This window comes from Lissotriton vulgaris, chromosome 5 (assembly GCF_964263255.1).
Source record: "Lissotriton vulgaris chromosome 5, aLisVul1.2, whole genome shotgun sequence".
NCBI lineage: Eukaryota > Metazoa > Chordata > Amphibia > Caudata > Salamandridae > Lissotriton > Lissotriton vulgaris.
This window is the reverse complement of record NC_141693.1, coordinates 1432678457-1432691634: the sequence shown is the minus strand read 5'-3', so window position 1 is coordinate 1432691634 and position 13178 is coordinate 1432678457.

The window sequence follows — 13178 nt, the reverse complement described above, 5'->3', positions numbered from 1 at the left end:
CGATCTCCAAAGTCTGCCCAACAGTTTGAATGCACACAAGTCTGCCAAACCCCTCCCACCAGGAACCTCAATTTTACCCTAAAACCCAAATGTCCAACCCACACTTGTATCTAACGAAGCGTTATTCTACAGTTGATTGGTTAAGGAAGGGGTGTATTGTCATACCACTTGCGGCATGTCCAACTCACTAAATGTGCCATTGTTTTATTTATTCATAATGTCAGCTTCCCCCCCAGGAAATATGATTCAAGCCACTATCAAAATGTTCTCTTTCTTCTTGCCGGTTGTTAGAACTGGGGGTCTCTAGTTGGCAATGGCTTGCACCTTTCTCCGAATAGGCATCCTTGCTTCTAGTCAGAGTAAGTGGACGACACTCCTAAATAACCGCTGTTCAACCCTGTGATAGCTTGACATGAGCAGGAAAGCTTATCTCAGGGGCAGTGTGTAAAGCATTTGTGAACATAACACATGCAGTAATACAGTGAAAACACTACAGGTGGACACAACACAGCTTTTATAAATATAAGTATTCTTTAGACTTAACACAAGATACAAACCACAAAAATCCACAATACAGTATTAAGGAAATGACTTTCAGATGGAAGAAATTACTTGGATCACTTTAGATGGTAAATACGACACGTTTCCCACAAAGTACCTTTTTATGCGTCACGCAAGATATACAAAAGGTTTGCAGGGAGAATGATGCGTCGGTTCCTTGCTTCGGGAGAGGCGATGCATCTGTACCTCAGTGCTTGACCAAAGTTGGCAATGCGTCTGTCCCTTACCGGAGAGGAGGTGATGTGACGATCTCGTGGTGCTTCCCGGTTGCCTTGCGACAAGATGGTGCTTTGCTGCAATGCGACAATCCGGTGCGATGCGAGAAGATAGCGCCATTGATGCGATGCGACAACGTGAAGACAATGCGTGCATGCCCGACGGCCATGTGGCGACTCTGTAAGTTTGGAGCCGTGACAGGCCCTGCAATACACTTCTCCGGCAATGCGATGGCAACACTTGCAGTGGCGACACGCTTCTCCGATGATGCCAGGACACACTGCTGCGATGGAGACACCCTTCTCCGGTGATGCGATGGCGACCTTTGCGGTGGCGACACACTTCTCCGATTATGCGACAGCTGAAGATGCGATACCCTTCTTCTCGTTGAGTCATGCTTCCAGCTCCCAACAACATGCAGGCTACTGCAGACAGAATTCCCAGCAAGGAAATCCAGGGGGAGCTGGTGGTGAAGTCTTGTATCCCTGAGACTTCATCAAGAGGCAAGGACAGTTCAAGCCCTTGGAGATTCTTCTTCAAGATGATGAAAGTTTCAAATAAAAGTCTTTCTCCTTTCCTTGGTAAGAAAGAAACCACTGCAGGCCAACCCAGAAAGCAACACACTGGCACAGGGGAAGTAAAAAACTCCATCAGATTCTCTGGTTCATCTCCGTGGCAAAGGTCCGTCTTGATGTCCAGAAGTGATGTAAAGTTCTGGGGTCTGATTCCCCCTTTTTATGCACCAAATCCTTTGTCTGTGAAGGCAGAGAGTGTCTGTACCTAGTCCAAATTAGTTCTGGGTGCATTCTGCCAGTGCAAAACGTCTTCCTTTGGCAGTGTGGGCCAGGGTCATCAGGCGCACCACAGAAGGTGGAGCCTGCATTGTGGAAGGCAGACACAGACGTATACAGACCCAGGTGTTACTCCTCCCACCACCTCCAATGCAGATAGGTCTATTCAGCCTAGTGCTGCCTCACCCTGACTCCTGGAGTCCCCTCAGCTCAAGTGACTCACAAAACAGACATGCAATGCACAGCCTAGCAGAGGCAGGCTGGATGGTTTAGACAAGAAAATACCTACTTTCTAAAAGTTGTATTTTCAAACACAGAATGTTAAAACCAACTTTACTAAAAGTTGTATTTTAACATTCTGAGTTCAGGCATACTAAATTCGTTTTTCTCTACCAGGTTCCCTGGGAGAGTTAGGATTCTAAAATGTTATAATCAAACTGCCCATTTTGGCCTATGGGGACAGGTAGCCTTGCAATAGTGAAAAACAAACTTGGCTGTAATTCACTATCAGAACATGCTACACACATCAGGGCATGTCCTACCTATCACATACAATACACCCTGCCCTAGTGCCTACATTAGAGGTGGCTAACATGTAGAAAAGGGAAGGTTTACAGACTGGAAAGTGGGTGCACTTACAGAGTCGACATGGAAGTACTCGACTGCACATTGGCTCGGCAATGGCAGGCCTGAGACACACTTTATTAGCTGCTTCTGTGGGTGGCACAATCAGTGTTGCAAGCCCAATAGCAGCATTTGATCACAGGCCCTGGGCAGACATGGTGCACTGTGCTAGGGTAGGCATGGGCGGAAAATCCGTTCCGCTCGCGGATTTTGCGGATTTTCGGGAAATCCGCAATCCGCGGGATTTGCGAATTTCCTGCAAAATCCGCAAATCCGCGAGCAGCGGATTTTGCTCGCACTGCTCGCACTGTTCGCGTGAGTTCGCGCCCCGCGAATAAGTGCGAAATTGCAGAAATACGATCTAAGCAAAACTGAAAGTAACTACTTACCAGGTTCAAAAGTTCAGGCACATCATTAGTAGCCATTTCCTGTAGTGCTTCCTGAGGGGCCCCTCCAGAGTTCAGTTGCCAGTTGCAACTATTATGTGACCCTGCTCTGAACCTCAGAATAGTTACACATATGCCACAAAGGTCCTGAATTACAGCTAAGGGAGACAAGCAGGAGCCAGGCTGGAAGTTAAAATCCATTAATCAGCCCCTAATTCATTATTGTCAGTTGGGGCAGGGCAGGTGTTGTAACTAATTTTGCAACAATGAAAGCACTTAGCAAGTGCAAAAGATCACTAATCAGGGCGCACTAAGGAAGCAGGTGCCAGCTAAAAAAATATTCTGTGACACATTAATCAGCCCCAAATTAATTCAGGTCACTTGAGGCAGGGAAGGTGTGCTTTGCTTTGCCGAAAATAATGTACACTGGACAACCAGAGGGTGTGGTGATGAAACAGAGGGTGGCATGGGTGGGCCAGAGGGTGGCATGAGTAGTCAGAGAGTGGCAGTGGTGACAGAGAGTGGCAGTGATGAAGAAGAGTGTCCCAAACAGGTTGGACACGTAGAAACAACATGTTCGCAAAACTTGCGACCCGACAGGTAAGTTCGCAAATTGCGAAATTGTAAAAACCCTCGCGAAATGGCAGAAACACGGGCGAACACAAAAAAAAAAAAATCCGCAAATTTGCGGGAATTCGCGGATTTTGCGGATTGCGAGTTTGCAAATCCGCAAATTCGCGGATTGCCAATCCGCAAAATCCGCTCATGACTACGGTCTGACAAGTAAATCAAATAAGCCAATCATCGAGTCACTAATCCATACAGTAATTTACAATAGGGAGCACGTTTGTTTTGTAGTTTTTTTTAGGAGTTTAATATAGCGCACGCTGGACTTGAGAGCATCAGAGTACTTTACAACAAGTGTCTTATATGCAATCAAGCAAGGCAAAGATCATAGTAGGATATGAAGATTTGTGACGAGTAGAGTTCAAATATAAGGAGTAGCAAATAGAACCAAACAAAACACAGTGCCCAAAGCATCTAAAACCAGCAAAACATATTAAAAACAGAGGAGACAACAGTGAAAAATGGAAGGGAGACTAATGCCAATGGTACCAGGTCTAACACTGGTTATGTAGCAAACTCAGCATATCATTTGTGCCAATCGTGCCTTTCCAGAGAAAGCGTTTCCTCCGCTTGTTGAATCAAATTGTCTTTTCATGCAAACTTCTTAGCAGGCACTCAGGATTCTTGAAGGGCAAATCCTTGTCCACCTTCCTCTTTGCTTCCAAACTTTTAATTTCAAACATTTATTCTTTCATTCCATTAACCCCATAACTTCATCCAGAGTAGAAACCGTGCTTCTATGGAAAACAAACACAGGTATTATTAGTCACTTGGAATGTGTTTTCACTACGCACCAACCCAATACTGCATCTTTCCATGCGCAAACCATGTTAAATATTATTTTCCTACCAAACATTAATAACGTGCACAAAAAGCAGCAGTAGTCTTTTTATTTTTGTTTTGTCCAAAAGCATTTGTGGCCTACTTCAGTACTTTAGTACGCGCTTGAGCAGTAGCATTTTCACTTACGTTAGTCCCCTTTACTGCATAATTTTCAACGCACACTGTTAGTAAATGTTACTGAGGGTTCAATCCGAGCAGGTTATTTTTCATGAAAACCCGGCTCCATCAATCCACCCTTTAATGGCGTTTTCGAGCCAAAACGAAAATACCCACCAATACAAATTATCACCTTTTAAAAAACAAATGTTCTCCCTCGTTTCACCATTATACCATCTAAATCCTTCATAACTTCACAGTGATTTCCTTTCATATCTTCTAACTCAATCTCACCTCTCTTTCTCTTTCTTGCCCTTCTTTTATTTTCAGACAAAACTCTCCTGCATCAACACTTGTAGATCAGATAAATCATTAATATCACTATAGCCACTGCAATGCTAGGTGTTGGTATTCTCCTTAATACACTATTTCCAAAGGTAGAAAAACAATTACCCACAAAGGAAAAACTCTTACCAAGTTTCTCCCAAGCACCATCAACGTTCAATTCGGACAAATCTTGATGAAGATTTGAAATATTCTTAATATACCCCTCAAGACTCTTTGGCCTAGATGTATCAACCCTTTTGCGATTCGTTAAGGCCGAAATTCGCAGACTTTCGGCCTTAAGGAATCGCAAACGGACATTTAGCATCTTTTGGGATGTATCAGAAATTAGCAAAATAAGGAATCGCAAAAAATTGCGATTCCTTATTTTGCTTATGCTTTTAAGGAATCGTAATTTTGCGATTCCTTAAATGGCATGTATGAAACTTTCTTAAATTGCGAATTCGGGTTAAGGAATCGCAAATTAACACCAATTTGAGGTTCGTGTTAATTTGTGAAATCCTTTTAAAAAATAAAATATGACTATTTTGAAGGTGGCATGTGACACACATACATGCCCATAGGGCATGTATGTGTGCCATATGCACACACATGTAAGTTTCAGGGGTGCAGCAGGGTGTCCATGAGACACCCCTGCACCCTTGAAATAATTCTCAAATTGCGATTAGCAAATTGCGAATTCGCAATTTGAGAATGAGTGCACAATCATTCCTATGGGCCTCCTGGCCCATAGGAATGCATGGGGAATTATTCCTTATTTGCGAATTCGCAAAATGCGAATTCGCAAATAAAGATAAATAAAGAATCGGAAAAAAAATGCAATTTTTTACATACATTCCATTTTGCGAATTCTAAATACCGATTCGCAAAAAATCGCTATTTAAGATTCGCAAAATGGAATCTTGATACATCTAGGCCTTACTCTTGTCAGGGACATAAGTGCAAATTGTTTTATTTTCAACATATTGCAGACTCCACCCTCTTTAGCCAATAACGTATCAAGGGCAAGTCATTTTGTAAAACCATAGATCTAATTGCAACCATCTCAGTATCTAACATTAAAAACCCAACAGCAGTGTCTGTTGATGAATGATCAACCACTGCGGATAATTTTCTAATTTTATGCAAATTCAGAATAACTCCAACTGAAGGTATCAACCCTCCAAAAATATCCCCTAATATTTCAGAACATCTCACTCCTCTCTTATTACATATTAGTCTATTTATTAGTCTATTCTTTACTTCATTGATTATATGATTCTTATGCAAATGATAAATGTTTGGAAATACTATGCCTAAATAACAACATCCATACCAATGTGCAGGCAACCTATAGTAGGCATTCTTGCCACCCACATAATATATTCCTGGAAAAACAGGATCAGATCCTCCTTTTAGTCCCCAGGTGACTAGAAAGGTATGATCCCATTCACTAGAACCAATTAAAATTACTGTTATATTCAGTCTTTTGTCTAAGAAAACAAAGCTTTCCTCTATGTTACCAGTCTAGGGTCATGGCAGCGTATGTCTCGCCTTTGTTATAATCTCCTTCTCTGAAAACCCATGGAGGCACGAGACTTTTTCTCAGCAGCTATTCTCTGAAAATCTTGCCTTCTATCCTCTACCATGTTAATTAATTCTATATCTTCAAACCGTAAACTATAAGTTAGGTTATGTCTATGTGCATATACTGTATCGGTTGTCTGTGTATTATGAAAAAAATCTCCTATATATTCTGCATTTCCGGCACTATATATTCTATTCATGTTCTTTCTAATGGGAATTTCTGAAAATACTAAATCCATGTCAGAATAGAAATATTGCAAACTTTCCTTCTTATAAATTAAACTAGTTAAGACACTACAAGACACACCATAAGTTAAATGTAGGTGATGATAGGTCACCCCCTCTGAGAGAGCCAATGGTATGCCGAAGGCATGCACACGTAACTATCTCTTGCATTGTATCAACATATTCATACAACAACTTGGTAAAGACATTTAGCAAGAAATCATTAATCGATTTATCATGATGACAAATGCTGTCATCTTTCATCTTCTCTATATTAGTATGTGAGTCTTCTTTAAGACTTTAAAATTTACTTTTTCACTCATCACACTATAAGTATTATTTTTATGAATAGTTACCATTTAGATTGGCACAACAACACTTAGGGGCCGATTCCGATTTCGGCAGGAATGGCTCTGAGTGATGGTCAGAGACCTTCCGACCGGATCTGAATGTGCCGGAAGGATTTCTTTCCGACGATCCATTTTGATGGGCTCGTTCGGAAAAGGAATCCGACTCGGTTTTCCGGATGACGTCCGATGGGCTCGGAGAGCCCGTCGGCTGTCTGGAAATCCTTCAGTACTCCCCTGGCCTCGTCTTCACGACCGAGGGAGTACAATAGTAAGTTTCAATGGGGTACACCCTAAGAAACCTCTGACCTGGGTCAGTGAAGTTAGTTACAATAGCAATAGTCAGAGTCTATCGATGCCACATCTTTTAGTCAAGAACGTATCTCCGCGTTTCTTTGCCTAAAATGCCTTTTATGTGCACAATACTGGATGCCAGCGTGCATTTTCAGGCGGCCAACCTAGCGCTACATTTTAGCGCCATTTCTTCATTATGAGGCCCCAATTGTTGAAAAATAGAACGTTTCTCTACGTTTATTTTGTTTAAAATCAAGATAACAATGTCTCCCATATGTCCAGGCAACTGCCATTAACACCTGGCTTTATATTCCTCCTTTTCCAGAACCACTTGAATTATGACCGCACTTACGCTGATTTAGCTGATACGGAGAATCAACCCATTGCAAGGAAGGCCCCCCTTCCCAGTAAGTACCCCCCTAGGATCTTCAGACAACTAATGCATTTCCACGCCCTTAATTATTTGTATTAGTAATTTAACAATCCCCTTTCAGATGAAGGCAGGATAACTACTCCAAATGAAAGGAACCCTTGAAGGTCCTACCGCAATGGCCACGTAAGGGCCCCTACTAAAGTAAGCCATTTCTCACTTTCTACATGTTCCTTCAGTGTGCCTTTTAGCCTCGTTAAAACATGATACACTCATTTGAAATTATCATTCATAGGCGCTCCTGTTTTTCCATGTCCTGATGAAGACCCCGATAAGAGGATCAAACCTACCCTTTAACCAGGGGTTCGAAACGTAGACTTGATCACAATCGCTCGCCAATCATAGGATCAATCAACAGAGTAACACGACTCCTATGTATATGTGTATATTGGAACTTCAGATCTAAATACAGACTGTAAAGGGTTTATTTTATCCACTGTGATTGTTACTAGTCACAACCACCTTTACCCAGTCCTCACCTGTTCCCCATCACACCTATCCCACCTAACTTTTCCCATTTCTATCACTTTGAGCGCGACATTCATGTAAATAATTGGTGTACAACATCTGTCTTGTTACCTTATATGAAGCTCCTAAATGGTATATTCTTATGAGATGAATGTCCATTGATGCATTTATGATTCAATGACGTAATTGAACAATTATATTTCTTTTTGTCTGTATATAATGATACTCCTTGCATCTAGATACCTGTTGAATTGAACCAGGTACCTGTTAAAACATTGTGCTGAACAAATGATTAAATACCATTCGCACACTTGGGCATACTACATCACTTTGTTCTAGACTTGATTAATTGCTTGTTCAACATTTATTGTTCTAAGGAATCGATAGACTCCGAGGGAGTACAATGGCAGTTTCTCACTGTCCTTTCATGCTGGTGTTTCTGGCACGAAAAGGCAGTCGGAAACTGTCTTTGGGGGCCCCCAGTTAGACCCCATTGGGTGCGAGGCTGCCGAATGGCGGCCTGGGGGCACCTATTGGGCCCCTTTGTTGATCCCTGCACCTGGTGGCAGGGACCTTGGGGTGCCGGCCACAGGGTGAACGGATCAACTGCACCCCTGCTTTTCATAATGCAGGCATGCATTCCGCTAAGAATGCATGCTCCCATTGTGAAGTACACGAGTGCGACCGAACAGGGTTCGCTCGTATCGTACTTGCAGTGCCGTAACTGACGACAGAAGGTCGGTCAGTTACGGCTCCTGAACGATGTTGGATGGAAATGAGTCCGCCCAACATCGTAATCGGCCCCTAAGTGTTAACCTCAGCAACATTATTAGTAAAATACTAAATAGGCAATCATTAATACATCTACGTTTAAAACTATGATTTTGATGTCCAGTCTCTGCTGTATTGGCCATTGTCTTAAGAGTTTTTTTAATCAATTCTAAAAAAAAAAAAAAACGAATAAAAAACTAATATACTAAGAAAAACAAAACACTAAAATAATCTGTAAGATCTATCCAAAGTAGTATATCCACACACTTTATGCCTTTCCTCTTTACCCTTTTTTCATTTTTTTTATATCTTCTTCTTCTTCAGATCTCTCCTTTGTTTTTCTGCAATTCTTTTCAATTAATTTTCAAATTTCTGCACTTTAATTTACACATTTCTTTAAGGTGGTTTAAAACCGTTTCCTTCACTCTGTTTGGTACCACATTTTCTTTGCTCTGATCTGTGTCTTCTGACCCTGCTCGCAGGCAGGTCGCTCCTGATGCCACCACACTGCCGCCAGCTGCTTCTTGCCAGTTCTCTGCTGACGCCTTTTTTCCCACCGTTCCCGCTCCTCCCACTGCTGCATCCCTGCGGCCCCGCCCCCTGCTTCCCATTGGCCACCCCGCTCCAGCCTCCCAGCTGCTCCTCCCTCCCTCTCCCCCTCTTATGGAGGCCGCGAGTCGGCCGCGCACAGTGGCCGTGCCAAAGGCGCGCCAAAGGCAAGCCCGTTTGCGCCCGTCTGCGCCTGGACCGCGCCCAGTGCCAGAACCCCTGGACCCCGCGAACACCACAACACTAGACTCTGCTACGACACCAGCACCCTCTACGCAGTCAACACCGGCCGAAACCTCACCGGCTACCAAGCTGCCCCGGAACGGACTCACGGACCTTTCTCCTGCCACACCTGCAGCTTCACTTGCGACAGAACCACCAAACCTTCTAGGACTGGACCCAACCACTCCGCTGCATACTCCTCAACAAACACTCCGCATGCAAACACGCCGTCGAGCTCTGGGATCTGCTCGACACCTCTGCCCCAGACGTGGCCTTCCTGACCGAGACCTGGTGGAACGAATCCTCGGTGCCCGACATCACCATAGCCATCCCGGACGGCTACAAGATCACCCACAGGGATCCCGCCAATGGAATTGGAGGAGGAATAGTCATTGTCCACAAGTCCACCCTCAAGGTTGCCACCCATGCAGATGACACCCTCAACACCGCCGAACACCTGCACTTCCAGATCCACACCTAACCCAACACCACCCTCAAAGGACACTCATCCACAGACCCCCCGGACCCTGGGCTCAGTTCACAACTCCATCGCCGTCCTCAACAGCACACACACACTCGCCTCCACGGACTACATCCTCCTCGGGGACCTGAATTTCCACCTCGAGAAACAACAAGGATAACAATGCCGCCACCCAGATCGACAATCTAGCCAACCTTGGCCTCAGACAACTTGCCACCGCACCCACCCACGCTGCCGGCCACACCTTGGACCCCGTCTGCTCCACAGGCACCCACGTCGCGTTCAACCACACCACCGAACTCCACTGGACCGACCACCACTGCATCCATTTCACCTTCAAGAAACCAACAACGCATCACCGCACCCAACAGCTACCTCGCCGCTGCTGGAGCAAAGTCACCAAAGACCAGCTGATCACCACCTTTGCCCAAAACCCACCCACGACCCCACCAACCCAGACACCACAGCCCACAACCTCAGACAGTGGATCAGCGACTGCGCCAACACCCATGCCCCACTCAAGAAACCCTCCAACCACCACACCAGCAAGAGAGCCACCTGGTTCACCAACGAGCTGCCGGAACCTGGAGAAGATATGGCTCCATGAACACATTCCGGACAACCACGCAGCCCAAAAGGACGCCACCCGCAGACATCAACACCTCATCAGATTAGCCAAGAGATCCTCCTTCAAAGACTGCCTGGATAACAATGCACACGACAGCAAAGAGTTCTTCAGCATAGTAAAGGAACTCTCTGACCCCAGCGCCAACACCAACGACATACCGCCCTCACTAGCCATCCTCTTCCACTGCAAGATTGCTGATATCCATGACAGCTTCAACACCATGACCGCCCCGACTACGCCAGACCCCACCTCTCCTGTGAACACCACCAGCGCCAACCGCCTAACCTTCTGGTCCAACGTCAACAATGACGAGACACGCAAGGTCATGAACTCCATCCACTCAGGCTCTCCGTCAGACCCGTGCCCACACCAGATATTCAACAAAGCAGACGCAGCCATCGCACCCCAATTACGGAAGGTCATCAACATCTCCTTCAAAACAGCGATATTCCCGGAAATCTGGAAACAAGCCGAAATCAACAGCCTCCTCAAGAAGCCCAAGGCTGACCCCAAGGAACTCAAGAACTTCCGGCCCATCTCACTGCTCCCATTCCCGGAGAAGTTCATCAAGAAAATCGTCAACATGCAACTAGCCCGCCACCTGGAAGACAACATCTTGGACCCATCCCAGTCCGGGTTCAGACAGCCCTCATCGCCACCATGGACGACATCAGGCGGTAACTAGACAACGGCAAAACATAAGCTCCCATCCTCCTGGACCTGTCAGCCGCCTTCGACATGGTCTGCCATCGCACTCTAAAGACACGCCTCCTAGAAGCCGGAATCCAAGAGAAGGCCCTTGACTGGACCACGTTCTTTCTCTCCGGCAGAGCCCAGAGCATCCGCCTCCCGCCCTTCCGATCTGAAGCCACCGACATCATCTGCGGCATCCCCCAGGGCTCATCCCTCAGCCCGATGCTGTTCAACATCTACATGACCCCCCCTCGCACAAGTGGCCCGCCAACACGACCTCAACATCATCTCCTATACCGACGACACCCAGCTCATCCACTCCCTCACCAAGGACCCGTACACCGCCAAAACCAACCTCCACAAGGGAATGATGGCCATCACCGACTGGATGAGCAACAGCCGTCTGAAGCTAAACTCAGACAAGACGGAGTTACTCATCCTTGGACAAACCCCCTCAGCCTGGGACCACTCCTGGTGGCCGACCACACTGGGAACAGCACCAACACCCACCGACCATGCACACAACCTAGGATTCATCCTCGACTCCTCCCTCTCCATGTCTAAACAGGTCAACGCTGTCTCCTACTCCTGCTAAAACACCCTCCCATGCTCTGCAGGATCTACAAGTGGATCCTGACCGAAACAAGAAGAATGGTGACACAGGCCCTCGTCAGCAGCAGACTGGACTACGGCAACGCACTCTACACAGGAATCCCAGCCAAACACCTACGACGACTACAACGCATTGTCAATGTCCCCTGCCGCAGCCATATCAACTCCCACCTGAGAGTCCTACACTGGCTCCTCGTCGACAAGAGGATCACCTTCAAGTTCCTCACCCACGCACACAAAGCGCTCCACAACGCTGGACCAGCCTACATGAACAGCAGACTCAACTTCTACACCCCCACCCGCCAGATCCGCTCCTCCAGCCTTGTCCTCGCTGCTGTCCCCCCGCATCCAACGAACAACCTCCGGTGGCAGATCCTTCTCCTACCCCACCGCCAAGACCTGGAACACCCTCCCTACCCACCTACAGCAGACCCAAGACCTACTCGCCTTTAGAAGACTCCTCAAGACCTGGCTCTTCGAGCAGTAGCGGCACCCCCTCCCCTCAGTGTCTTGAGACCCTCATGGGTAAGTAGTGCGCTTTGCAAGTACTCTGATTGATTGATTGTTTCAAATTTCTTCCAACACTACTTATGTCCATTCTGGAGCTGTGTATGTCATGTTCTGAACCCTTACTCATTTCGTTTAACAAACTGATCCTTCTTCAGACTCACTTCGCTTAGTCTGATCTGGTACTTCAATTATCGTTTCTGGTGATTTTTATTTCAGAGTGTACATCAGTATTTTTATTCCTTTTGGCCACACAACACCTTTTCTTGCTTCCTTTACTCATGCTGCTTCTTATGCATCAGTGTCAAGATCGCAAGTTCTTTTATTCAGTCCTTTTCTCTGTTGCACTCTATCTTGGTTTTCACTCAACTCTTCTCCATTGTCTCCTTCAACAGCAGACTTACGAGACCCAGTAGCTTCGACTTTTTCCCTGTTCAATCACGTGTTCAACACCTTCAGAATCTGTAGCTTTAGACTCTGGGCTTCATGTTCTACAGCCTCTGGTTCTTCTTGTCTCTCCATCAGTTGCTGCTCTCCTTGTCTTTTAAGTGGACTTTGGACTCTTCTTGTATGACTTGCATGTATCCAATTCGGCAAGCCACCACACTTCACTGCTGTCATTGTCACCATTATTACTTCGTAAGGGCCATGCCACCTAGGTTACAGACACAACTTTCTCACATGCTTCTTCACCAGGATCCACTCACCTGGACTTAAATCATGTGCTTGCTCCTGCTGTGTTGTGGTTGCAATTTATCCAACCTGATGAGACACAGAACGCACCAGGTCAGCCAATCCTTTGCAATAATCAAGCGCTAAATCATCTGTAATATTCATTAGTTGATTTGCTGGTACAATTGGCTGTCTCATTGCTCTCCCCATTATATCTTCATGTG